The following is a 12,931-nucleotide window of genomic DNA, read 5'->3' on the forward strand; positions in this document are numbered from 1 at the left end:
CACGTTGTCAAGCATGCATACAAGCTGGTGGGGGCCACACAAGATACTGAAAAGCATTTTGAGTTGTAGAAATTAAGTTTTTGAAAAAGCGACTAGCCTGCCACATCTTCATTTCACTCTGATTTTATGGTGTCTACACAATTGGGCCTCTGTAGGCTGAAAACTGTTATTTCCATTAAAATACTTTAATCATCCTTTTGTTCCTAAGACACTGCCCTGTTGTTATTTGTATAGATATCCAACTTATATTGAGATCTGATGGATCTAATGTGTTTCTTTGAAGTGCTTCTTTAATTTAATTCAGTATAGTTTAACTATAGATAGATATACTTTATTAATTCTTACAGAAGTTATGTCTCTTTCTCCAGACATCACACCAGTTAAATGAAAAATCCACAATAGAATAAAATAGATAGTAATCGTTAAAACATATACATACAATTAAAGTTTGTAATCAATCTGTTTACTTTAAAACAGAAAAAAAATACTCAATACTCAACAAAAACCTTAGTCACATGCTTGCGTACGAAGGGCTGACCCGTACTGGTGATAAAGAGGACAGACCGTTTCTTACGGTGAGTATCGGTGTGTTTTTCGGTTCCTTTTGCCTCGCACGACCACCAAATGGAACTTGCTATTGTCGAGTATCCGGTCAATGTATTGGGAAGTATTTATAAGGAGGATGGAAGCTGTATGTACTTGTGACGTACAGATGATTCTACGCCGTAGTCGTTAGTAGGTGCAAGTCTTGCTTCTCTACTTATCATGCATTACGGCTGCAAGCAAACTGTGCCGTCCACACAAACTATGATCTGAATGTCTAAGTTACTCGTTTCTAAAACTACATTCAGACCGGGCTCGAAAACTTTAAACGAAAAGTCTATAGAAATGCACATTAATGTGTGTTTCAGGCTTCCTTCTTCAACTCTCACAGTCACGCGAGACTACTCAAGTTTTTAAGACTTTTTTCAGGCTTTACATACAAAAAAACGCAGCCATTCACCGCATGTTGAAATTTTAAGTCGTCAAACTTTGACCAATCAGGGTCTGAGATTTGGTATTGACAGTAGTGTCTTATTTAATTCATGGACGTGTCAAGCGTTTGAAAATTGTTGATCATGAAGGAGAAATGAACAATTCCAGTTTGTGTCCGGCTGGAATTCTACGACACCAAGTCTTTCACAACAAGGACTGTAATTGGTGCCAAAGAAAAAATGGTAAAGGCTTTAGCCAGCAAAAACCACACAGCTGGTATATTTTTTTACTTCCAAAAACATTTGATATAATACAATACTACTTAGTAAATTAGAATGATATGGGAATAGCTTGGAAGAGGACAAAATGTTACCTAACAGGAAGGATACAGCATGTTTACATCGATCAAAATACTTTGAGTAATCTTGAAATTACATTTGGTGTGCCTCAGGGCTCTGTATTTGCACCAAAACTATTTATCTCGTACATAAATTTAACATCACAATTATTTCAACATATTTTGTTTGCAGATGACACAAACATTTTCTGTAGTGATGACAATTATTCCAGTCTTATTAAGATTATAAATAACAAGCGTTTAGCGTGTACTTGAATGCACTTTCTCATTGTTAAAAAAGTCCATGAAGATTTTCTCTCTACGGGCCACAGAGCTGTCTTTGACCTTGATATTTTGATATTTTCCTGTGGGCTACCTGTACAGGTTTGACCATTTTTGCAAACAGACAGCCCTTTTGTACCCTTAAGGACAGTTGTGACTAAGACTTAAGTCACAGATTGGCTGACCTGTCGCTCCATTTTATTGGTTGATCTTCTCTGGGTTTCCGATCAGCTTTTGTGTTTGTCGGTAATGAGAGCTGCTCAGCGTGTGATGCCGCCGGTGTTTGCTTTGACTGCTGTCTGCCGTCTTTAGGAACATGTGGGAGAGCGCTAGGGTGCTGCTATTTGTTCAGCTTGGCCTGTATACTCAAGGTTGTGTGTGTCTGTGTGTGTGTGTTTGCTGTGTGGAACGGAATCTAAAGTAAACACGTGTGTGTCTCTTCTGCAGACTCCAGGTGGAGTTGGATGAATAGATTCAGGGACATTGACGAGCCAGCTGCAACAGTAGACGTCTCTCTGGAAAACATACATTTCAAATTAAAAGCATTTAATGGCACTTCCGTTTGGATCATATTCTTTATTCTTTCACTCTGCAGTATCAACCAGATTTTAGTTAGTGAGCTGAACTCCAACAGAAGATATCTCCTCTGTTTTTTAAACATAATTAGGAAAATTTTTAAAAATATATAAAAAAAAAATAATAATTTTATTCTTATAGACCAGGGGTCCCCAAACTATGGCCCGCGGGCCAGATCAGGCCGGCCTCCACATTTGGCCCAGCCCCCCACTCACTATCAAGAACGTGACTTTTATTCCACCCTTCTGCAGACTGAACTATGATGGGAGAGGATAGAATATTTATTGGCATTCAGACTATAAAAAAAATCACTTTATCTTTATTATTATTGTTTTTCTTCTTGACGTTTTTTTTAAACCATAGCTCTTTCAACTATTTAGCTCATTCAGCCATTAAAGTATTCAGATTTTTTTATTCTAGCTGTTTTTTACTGTTTTGGTATTTACAACGGATTTGGAGTTCAACTAATATTTTAGCCACAGGCTAGCTGTTTTGGCTAATGTATTTTTTTTCAGTTTTTCAGGCTAATTTGGACGTTTAGTTAATATTTTCGCCTTATGCTAGCGGTTTTCACTAAATTAGAGAATTTGCCTTTTTTTACTATTTTAGCATGTAGCTAATATTCAGCTACATGCTCACTCTTCTGGCTGAATTATACATTTTACCAGTTTTTAGGCTAATTTAGGATTTAGCTTGGATTTCAACTACATGCTAGTTGTTTTGGCTAATTTAGGCTTCTTTTCAGTTTTTCAGGCTAATTTTGAGCTTAGCTAATATTTCAGCCTTATGCTAGCTGTTTCGGCTAAATTAGACGTTTCACCATTTTTATATGTATTTTTTTTTGTGTGCTAATTTAGCATCCAGCTAATATTTCTGCTACATGCTAGCTGTTTTGGCTATTTTTTAATTTCTTTCATTTCTTTAGGATAATTTTGCATTTTGCTAATATTTTAGCTAGCTATCAACTACGGCTTTTTCAGCTATTAGCTTGAGCCATTTCATATATCAACTTCAGCGTTTTCAGCTGTCAGCACTAGCATCTTCTGCAGCCACACAACATTCACACTAGCATTATCACAGGTAATGCTATATATCTATTTTTTAAAATGTTTTCGAATTATTTTTTTCTATGAAGATTACAGAAATGAATTATTATAAATTTGGCTTTGTTTTCCTTTCTGGAAAACCGTAAATGCTTATACTTAGGCTGTGATTGTTACACTTTTTCTGTTAGCCTACAAACCGGCCCCGGCCCCCATCATCTTGTGGCCCTCATAAGAAAAAGTTTGGGAGCCCCTGTTATAGACAACAAAAAAGCATAAAATTATAGCGGTAATTAATATGTCCAAGTGTTTTTGAAACCTAATTTGAGCTGTTCTAAACTGTATCGAAGCAAACAACAGGGTTATAAATCTAAAACATAAAGAGTAAAAACAAATTTTGATCAGCTTTTTAATCCTGTTTGTTAGACTGATGTAAACGCAACAAATCAAGTATTTGTTGCAAATGGAGACCAAAAGGGAGTCCTTCACATGTGTTTATTAAGCTCTCTGGGGTCACATGAATAAATCCGCTCCTCCAAAGTGCCAGAAGGTATTGATCCGCTGGGAGGAAGAGGAGGGAAGGGGATTATTTGAGAGCCATTTGTAGTTAATGGGGCGTTACTTTACTGTTGAATCTGTTAGTGTTTTCATTTCATGTGTAAATTAGTTTTCTTATGGTAAAAGTGATTATTTTCCCTGATCTGATGTCATGGCGTTGCAAAAAATATGTTAATATTAACTAATGGGCCAGCCGGTTCTGGTTTGGAGGAACAATCTTGGTTTTGATACTAGTTTAGTTTTGGTTGAAAATGGGAATGTGACCATTTGGAACCATTTAAACGGAGAACACACTGGACTGGTCATCCAGAACCCCCCCACTGGATTGTCAATGGCAGAAGGTCTAAAAGAAATACATGCTACCTGAAGTTTGCTCCGCCCACCTCAATGATGTACTGACTGGACGTTTGATCGGTTTGATTGGTTGAGTCCATCCAAGAACCAAGAACAACATGTCAGACTGCAAATGTTTGCAAATGTACCCCTTTTGTTTCCCTAAGTTATCATTAGGAGAAATTCCTCAAACACATCATTTTGTTACCAGGGTGAAAATATATTACACATATATTTGGAAAAAAAAAAATTGAATTAAAGCAACTGAGTGATCTGGATCAAAAAGAAGTCAAAAATTCATAAAGTCGTACATTAAAACAAACCCCAAAAAAGCAATTTACCACTTTAAATCTTGTAAATGTACAACTTTTTCTTGTAAATATACAATAATAGGACAAAACAATTAAAACTAATAACAATATTAAGAGTCCAGCAAGTGAACGCTTTGTGCAGCAGCAGGGCGACTAAACTCAATTTGGTCAAACTTTCTTGTATGTTGAACAGTAGAGCTGTCAGGCGATTAAAATTCTTAATCGCGATTAATCGCATTTTGTCCGGAGTTAACTCGCGATTAATCGCAAATTTACATTTGGCCTTTTTTTAAGGAATTTAGTAGTTCTACATTAATTATGAAAACAAGAATGAAAAAATTAATAGTTTTCATCAGAAATACTTTATTTTGTAACATTGTATTGAGATAAACTTCCTTAACAATAAAAGTCTGTAACATAAAATACCTAACAAAAGCCCAAGTGCAAGTGAAGGGCATTTTAAATTCAAAACTTCAATCAACGTTCAGTAAAATAAAATAAAAAACATCAAAAATAACATTTCCATAACACTTTCATGTTCATTTTTTGTCAGGACCAAATCTTTTCCTCCTCTGCTGAACTACAGTAATAAATGAAATAGAGATTTATCATTTCCAATGAACTTTTGTTTTTTAGAACATTAAAGACTGAGAAAAGCGGGATACTCTGTGGATAGTTTGATAGTCTGTTACTGCCGCCGCGTTCTCTGGCTGCAGCTCGATGCAGCGACGTGTCCAGCGGAGCTCACGCCATGAATATGCCGGCAGACAGACCGCTATGCTGGGGCTGGATCACGCTTAAACCTCCAGAACATTTAAAACGTCCCCCGGTGCGCTTGCTGTTCGGAACGTCGGGGGTGCGCAGCTCTCGGCGCCGGACGCGAGCCGGTGCCACCAGACGTGGTACTGGACGTGAACCGGAGCCGCGTTAGGGTGCAGGAGCTCTCCAGGTCCTAGCGCCGGCCGGTTTTAGCTCGCAGCTCGGAGGTTGGAGACCCGCCCGTGATCTAGTGAGAGCAGCCGGTGAGTTGGAGGGCGGGACGCCCGCGGTATGGAAAGGCACGTATGAGAAAGTCCGCGATCAATGCGTCAAAAAAATTGTCGGCGTCAAGCACATGTCAAATTAACGCGTTTTTAACGCGACAAATCTGACAGCCCTATTGAACAGATAAACTGCATATTGATAAAGTTACAAATGTTTCCAAATGTATTAATGAATATTTTATTCATTGGTTTGCAGGATCTCTGCGGTTCCCGTTGATGAAGCCGTCAATAACCCTGCAGACGTCCACTTCCAGTCATTTCTTCATGATGCTTCCATCTGAAGGGATCCAGGTTTTGGTATGTCCTTTCCAATCCTGATTAGTTTGATAAAAAAAAAGTTAAGAATTTCTTTTTTTAAAAACTGTAATTAAAGCTTCACACTTCATCTTTGAGCATGGCTCCAATAATAGGAAAACTTCAACGTTTTTTCTCATTAATTTACAACATTTCCCTTAATTTTTCTTTTTTTTTTACTCTCAGATTAACATATTTTAAAATCATAGGTAACACTTTATAATAGGATTCCTCGACAAACTTTATTAACACATTAACAAACATTAATAATATGTTCATAGGGTGTTAGTGAGGCATTTATTAGTATACAAGCCAAATAAGGTTTATTAACAAACTTAATAAAAATGATTTCCATATAAAGTGAGACCATTGTCTACAAAGGCCATAATAATAAACTACTTACAAGTTCAACAAATGTATTAACTATCTTTTTCAATATCATATTGATAGTTTACCTCATATAAATTTAATCGCATACATTTACAAGAAAATGTAAATTTAGCCGATGAATTTTAAAGTCATTTAAAAAATGTCTAAACTGTTAAATTGTAAGAATAAAGTAGTATAGCTATGACTTTCTTCCATTCCTCTAAATGAGAGGGTTAAAAAAAAGAAAATATATATGACAGTTCCCCCTCCCAAAGGGACAGCACTCAGATGCCCTAAGAAACAGCAGACACAAGTGTGGTGATTAATAACTTCAACCAGAAGCAAATATGACATAACAGGAAAGAGAAGCTTATAAAATCAAGTGTTGTGTTCACTTGCTGTAATGTGATTCATCTGTTTGCAATTTTACTGTTTTTAGGGCAATTTTGCACAGAATATTTACATAAATCTGCAACTTCAATGATTTTCTCGTTAATTTATGACATTTTTCAAGTAAATTCATGTCTTTTTTACTCTCACATTTTAATGTTTTAAAGACATTAATTTAAAACGCATTTATAAGAAAAAGTTATAGTATATGACTTTAAAAGTCATTTAAAAAAACGTTTAAGCTGTTAAATTATGAGAATAAAGTCACATGTTTATGACTTTTTTCCATTCCTCTAGATGACAGGGTTAAACAAAGGGACTGACAGTACCCCCTCCCACAGGGACCGACAGTACCCCCTCCCAAAGGGACCGACAGTACCCCCTCCCACAGGGACCGACAGTACCCCCTCCCAAAGGGACCGACAGTACCCCCTCCCAAAGGGACCGACAGTACCCCCTCCCACAGGGACCGACAGTACCCCCTCCCACAGGGACCGCCCTCATACGCCCTCAGAGACTGATGGACCAGGAGTTTCCACTGACTGACAATGATAGTGTCTCTCCCAGCGCTTTCAAAGCGCCTTTTTTCCCGTTCCACATGCCAGGCAATTCCCAGCGGCCTCTCTGTTGACATAGCCGCCACAATGGAACCAAAGGCCTCCCATTATAAGCCTAACCCCGGGCCCAGCCGCTGCACCACAGGGTGATCCAGCGCAGCATTTCGGCCCAAAGCCCCCCCGAATATCAGCCGGGATGTATAAGACAACCCCCCCTCCAGCCACGCAGCATTGTTCCAAGGCATTCTGCTCCCACAATGGGACATCACACTTTGGAAGTAATTTTGAAAAAGAGGAAGCCGATCAAAAATAAAGGCACTTATTGTTTCTCTTTTGACACACATTGCCGAGCGGCCGGCCCCCTCCCTCATCTGCTGCTGTCTCTGTGCAGCCCTAAACCCCGAGTTCATTCATGTCTATTATAGGGACAAATTAAATAAAACCCAGCATGGGACGGTGGGGGGGACACTGAGTCCCTCTGACCCTTTAATGGTGGTGTAGCAAAGAGTCAGTGATGGGAGGAAGACCGCGGAGGAAGAGCGGGAGCGGAGAAGCTTTGAGGAATAGTTCGGGAAAGATTGGGACTTGGGAAGCAGCAAGAGGAGAGGAGACCGGGGGGAAAGCAGGAGCCGTCGGGGTGCCGGGTCGGGTCTCATCGGACCTTCTGCAGGAGGGAAGAGGTGGTGGTGACACGACCCTCTGGGGCCTTTGATGGAGATAAATCCAGAAACTACCAGAAGGAGGAATGGGATCATTATGGGAAGTTTATCGGAGTAAAGGACGTTTGCTAACCATGAACTAGACTCTTCACTGGTGGATTTTAGGACAAAAACAAGCCGGCAGATTCTTGGAAACGTAGGACCGGTAGGTTCCTGCACCTCACAGAGTGAAGCTCTCACCTTCTGGATGCATTTGTGGATTTTGTTTTTGTTATTTTATCTGGAAAAGCATCAAACCTGCCTGAAAAGTTTCATTTTTCCAGACTTCCAGGTCCTGTGACGATAAGAGAAACGATGGTACATTTTTTTATGACCCACTCTAATGAAAACTGTGTTCTTTACATGTCAGTTTTCTGATGATGGAGGACAAATTGAAAGAAAACAAAGCTTAAAATTCAGCTTGTTATGAATCAGGAGAAATCAAAAAGTCTTTACTAAGAAAATAAAGTGGGCGGGGCCACAGTCTGCATTCTGATCATCCACCTACAGACAAATAGAACGTCTTTGTTTCCCTCATCTGAGCTAGAAACTGTACGACTGATACCTCTGATATCGGTCGCTATTTTTGTCGCGCCGCTAATGCTAGCTTGGAGGTGTGAGGGGCTGTAAGTTAGGGGTCCCCAGACGCTTTTCTTCTCTGATGGGGGGCTGGGGTCGCTTGTAGGCTAACAAAAAAGTCTAACAATCACAGCTAATCGCCAAATCTTAGAAAATTGAAAGAAAAAAAAAATACTAAAACGTAAAAAAAAAAAACAATAAATAGTCCATCCTCTCCCTTCATAAGCAAGGAGGAATCAAAAGTCTGTGTTGGTCTTGACCGGCCAGATTGAGAAAAAAATATAATAAAGTTTGGGGGGCCGGATCTGTAAGTTAGCAGGAGAGCACAAAAACAGATGGATGATGGGAAATGAGGTTGGCTCACTTCAACAGTTCTGCCCACATCTCCTGCCGCTCTGCAGAGACTGTCATAGAAAACACAGTTTTGTAGATTTTTGGCTAAAAATGGCAAAAAAACAGAGGAACACATTTGGAGTTCATGTGGTGGCAGTCCAGTGGAAGGACGGCAGAAGGCCGATAGCTGACTGAAAGGAGGTCTCTAAGGTCCCCAAAGCCATCTGATGATCATCAGATTCCAGACTGCCACCCTCCAGCCACTGTGCTGCCACCCCACTGCCACCATCCCATTGTTAGCAATCCTACATCAAAGGCATGGCTTTGACCAGGATTGACGAACTACGGTTGATTACAGGTTTACGAAGTGTGTCACTTCAACAGTTTCGCCCACAACTCTTGCCGCTCTGCAGAAACTATGTCCTGATAAAAATAGATTTTTAGCTGAAAATGGCCTAAAAACCGAGGCACATTTTTACACATTTACACTCAGTGGCCACCCGGGCTTTTTTGCTGGTCATGTGGTGGCAGTCGGGTGGCAGCTTAATAGCTGACTGATAAGAGAGTCTCTATGGTTCCCAAACCACAATTCCAGACTGCTTTCTCCAGATTTTTGGCTAAAAATGCCGTAATCGTGATTAAAAGACCACTGAGAATGTTTTGAAAACAGATCAGAAGATGGTTGGATTGGGGCTTCAATAAACAGATTAAGGAGGCAAGGGTGGGATCAGGGTCCTGGATCGAAGCTCGATCTCGTTTAGGACGATCTGAAGAAAAGGGGAACTACAGGAAAGTGACTCTTAACCCTTTAACACTTGAGCCATCACCAGTTAAACACAAAATCTTTAACTCTTCAACCGTTTAGACGATCATTCCAGTAGATTCTGAAGAAGAAAAGCGGCTCGAGCCGCTTTTCTTCTTCAGAATCTACTGGAATGATCGTCTAAACGGTTGAAAAGTTCCAGCAAATCAAAGAACATAAACACTGGAGTGTCGGTATTAAAGGGTTAAAGTCCTCATTCTGTCTGAGGCAGACACCCCCCACCACCAGCCCAACAGGCCGTAAAGCCCGGACCCCCATCCTCCTCCGAATGGGGGGCCCTGATGTCCAAACTTCCCCTCAGCAGGACAGGAGGAGGGCTGCGGCGTCTTTTTCTCTCCTTTCCGTCGGGGATCGATCTTTTCGAAGATGTTTGACCTTTTCTCAAGTTTCTACGCCGAATCAAAAATTGATCCATCTATTGTTGGCTATCAATCAAGACGATCAATGGAGGATAAAAGTCTGAGATATGGACTCGGTGTCCATTTGAGCTTTTTTTTTTAATTCAATGATGAATTAAAACATAAATCATGCAGGAATTTTCGGGCCAAGCAGCACAGAGGACGGCCTCACCTAAAGAAGGCCTTTGTTGATATGGTCTGTGGTTTCAATGAATCTGCTCGAGCTGACAGAATTTTCTGACCCGCAGCACAATTTTCAGACGTGTCAGTAAAAGTCGGACATGTCGGCGAGGAGGGATTGAATGGGATTAGCCGGTCCTGGTCAGCGCCGCCCCGTCAAACGCAGAGGTGTCTGCTCAGCAGGTCTGTCGGCTGCTGTCTCGTGACACCATGGGGGCGTGTCCATTTGTGGGCGTTTCCTTTTTCCAAAAGATCCTTTTTAAATTCAGTCAAAAATGAGATTGAACTCATAAAACAGTCTGTCCGATTTTAGATTTACTACATTTTTAGATCTTAAAAGGATTATTTTATGCCCTGCCAAAAGTCTTAGTAGAAGTGACTCTGATTAGTTTGTTGTTAGATTGCAGAAATATTTATTTTTTCACTCATAAGAAAACAAAAACTAAACCCGTTTCCATGCTGGGGTTCAGGTTAGACTTCATTGGTGCCTCTGGCTCTGCGTAGTACCATTTTACATTTCTTTAAGGGCGTGGCCTCTGAAATAGTGTAGCCTGTTAATGCAAAACTTGCATCCTGGCCAGCAAGGCCAAATGGGCCCAAAATGGTTTCAGAGTGGGCAGAAAATGTGGGACCGGATTGGTTTTGTCCGCAGTTTCTGTGGTGCCCCACCTGTGCTGGTCACAGTGGCTTAAGTGGGGCTTCAGCGGGTTAGCTCGCTATGCTAGCCAGCTGCCTAGTGGATAGCGTAGCATGCTAGTGAGTCCCTCTGTTGGAAGCTAATAAGCTCTTCGATAGCATGCTAGCGAGCTCTACTGTATTATGCTAGCGAGCTCTACTGTATTATGCTAGCTGTTTTGACTAATTTATGCTTTATCAGTTATTTTAGTCCATTTTGGAGTTTAGCTAATATTTTAGCTTTATGCTAGCTGTTTTGGCTAATTTAGGCTTTTATTTCATTTTTTTGGAGTTCGGCTAGTTGTTAGATTTTTTTTGTTTTGTTTTTTAGGCAAATTTAGCAATAAATTAATATTTTAGCTGGCTATCAGCTTCAGTGATTTTAGCTATCAACATGAGCTTTTTAAGCTATCGTCACTAGCATCTTCAGCTGCTAAATTCACATTACAGCATTCACACTAGCGTTATTGCAGATAATGCTATATATCTAGTTCATAATTATGTTAGAAAGTTACGGTTTATAAAGTTTTAAAATGTAGTTTAAGGATTGAATAAATGTTTATCCTGTTCAGCCCGCGATCTAAGGCGTGTTTTGAACTTTGGTCCCTCGTACGATTGAGTTTGATGTAAAAATTTTTGGATGAACAAAAATATTTATTTTTCTGAATTTTTCATAAAAATGGTCAATGTCAGTTAGTTTTATAGCTTTATTTGCAGAGAAGTTTTTTTTATATGTATAAAAACAGTGAAATTATCTGTAATATTCTTACATGCTAACACCATTGTGTTGTGATTGTGGCGGACTGGCGTGTTCGTGGCGTGTTTGCGTTGGCTGGGCCGGCGGCTCTCTGGGGGACTATCATCGCTGGTAATCCTCGTCACGGTCGGCTAATCTGTTTCTGCTGGGTCACTCCATCACGGCGCTCCCTCCTCTCTCCCTTTAGAAGTGCTCCTCTGCAGGGTTCCTCCATCTCTCCTCTACCTTCCTCCTCAAAGGTCACTTCTCCGTCCTCCTCCTCCTCTCTAATAACACAAATCGGGTTTCTCAAAGAACTCATGTTTGAAAAAGCCAACTGGTAATGACGGGTTTGGATCTTCCTCTGCTGTCATCTCATCCCTGCAGGCGTCAGCTCTCGTTTCTTCAGAGCTCCATGGAAGAAGGCCGGTTTCTACTTCATTTAGACTCAACCGGGGCTGAAAAGAACAGTTGGAATTCTGTTATGCTGCAGAAAGTAAACCTAAAACAATAAATAAATAAAATTCCCAGTAAAAGGCTAAAAAAAAATGTGGAGAACTTTCAACTTTATGAGCTTCAGGGAAAAACCTGACATTAACTGCAAAAGATGCAGAAGGACAACCAGAAAATTTAAAAGGAGCTGCTGAAGATGCTCAGATAAATGCATAAAAAACAGCATGTTTTTATCTTAAAAAATACAACTTCCCTTAAAAAGTTAGTACACCACACCACCAAACGATGAACGGTTTCAAAAGGGTGAGACAAACACACACAAAATCCTCACAGATTATCTTAATTTTTATTTAAAAAAACTGATATTTTTAGAAAGTCGGAGTATGACTGCTAAATTATGAAAAAAGAAACGAAAACGATCCATCTACCTGGAATGTTTTAGGTTCTAATCTCTCAAAAAAGAGAAAGTTTTTAATGTTTACTCAGAAATATAAGAGGTAATTTGTCCAAAAATCCTCAATCAGGGACGTATAAAAAAGGTAAAGACAAGATTTGTTTAAAAGACAAGTAATAAAAACAAATGAAGATTATTAAAACACCACCAACAAGAAATAAATAAAAGATAAGTTCATTTATGGGTGTAAACAGACAGACGGAGCATTAATGATCTGTGCATTAGCCAGAAATTACATGTAAACAATAATTATTTTATTTAAAAAAACAAAAACTGTCATCAGAAATGTATAGGATTTAATTAATAAAACACCATCAATCCCTCTTTCCACTAGAAATCTCTACCTTTAAATTTATTTTGTAAAAAAAAAGCTTCAACATCTAACAGATTATTATTATTTTTTAAATCAGATATTTTTAGTAGAAAAATTCAGAAATCTGAGAGGGAAGGATCCGCCTTCCTTCACTCCAATCATCTCCTCATCCTTCTCAACCTTTCAGCTTACCTCCCTCTCACTGCCAACAAAACCACAAT

The 12,931-nt window shown here is 39.5% G+C and overlaps 1 protein-coding gene across 1 annotated transcript in view; it reads left to right on the plus strand.

The window, feature by feature from the left end:
- Positions 1-12,931, plus strand: part of LOC112138375 (transcription factor Sox-1a) — a 90,235-nt gene that overhangs the window by 65,703 nt on the left and 11,601 nt on the right. The window contains exon 3 of the mRNA XM_024260929.2: positions 5,655-5,755. The gene's annotated coding sequence lies outside the window, so the exon portion shown is untranslated. The remainder of the gene's footprint in view (positions 1-5,654; positions 5,756-12,931) is intronic.

The sequence above is a fragment of the Oryzias melastigma genome, unplaced genomic scaffold, assembly GCF_002922805.2.
Source record: "Oryzias melastigma strain HK-1 unplaced genomic scaffold, ASM292280v2 sc00160, whole genome shotgun sequence".
Lineage (NCBI taxonomy): Eukaryota > Metazoa > Chordata > Actinopteri > Beloniformes > Adrianichthyidae > Oryzias > Oryzias melastigma.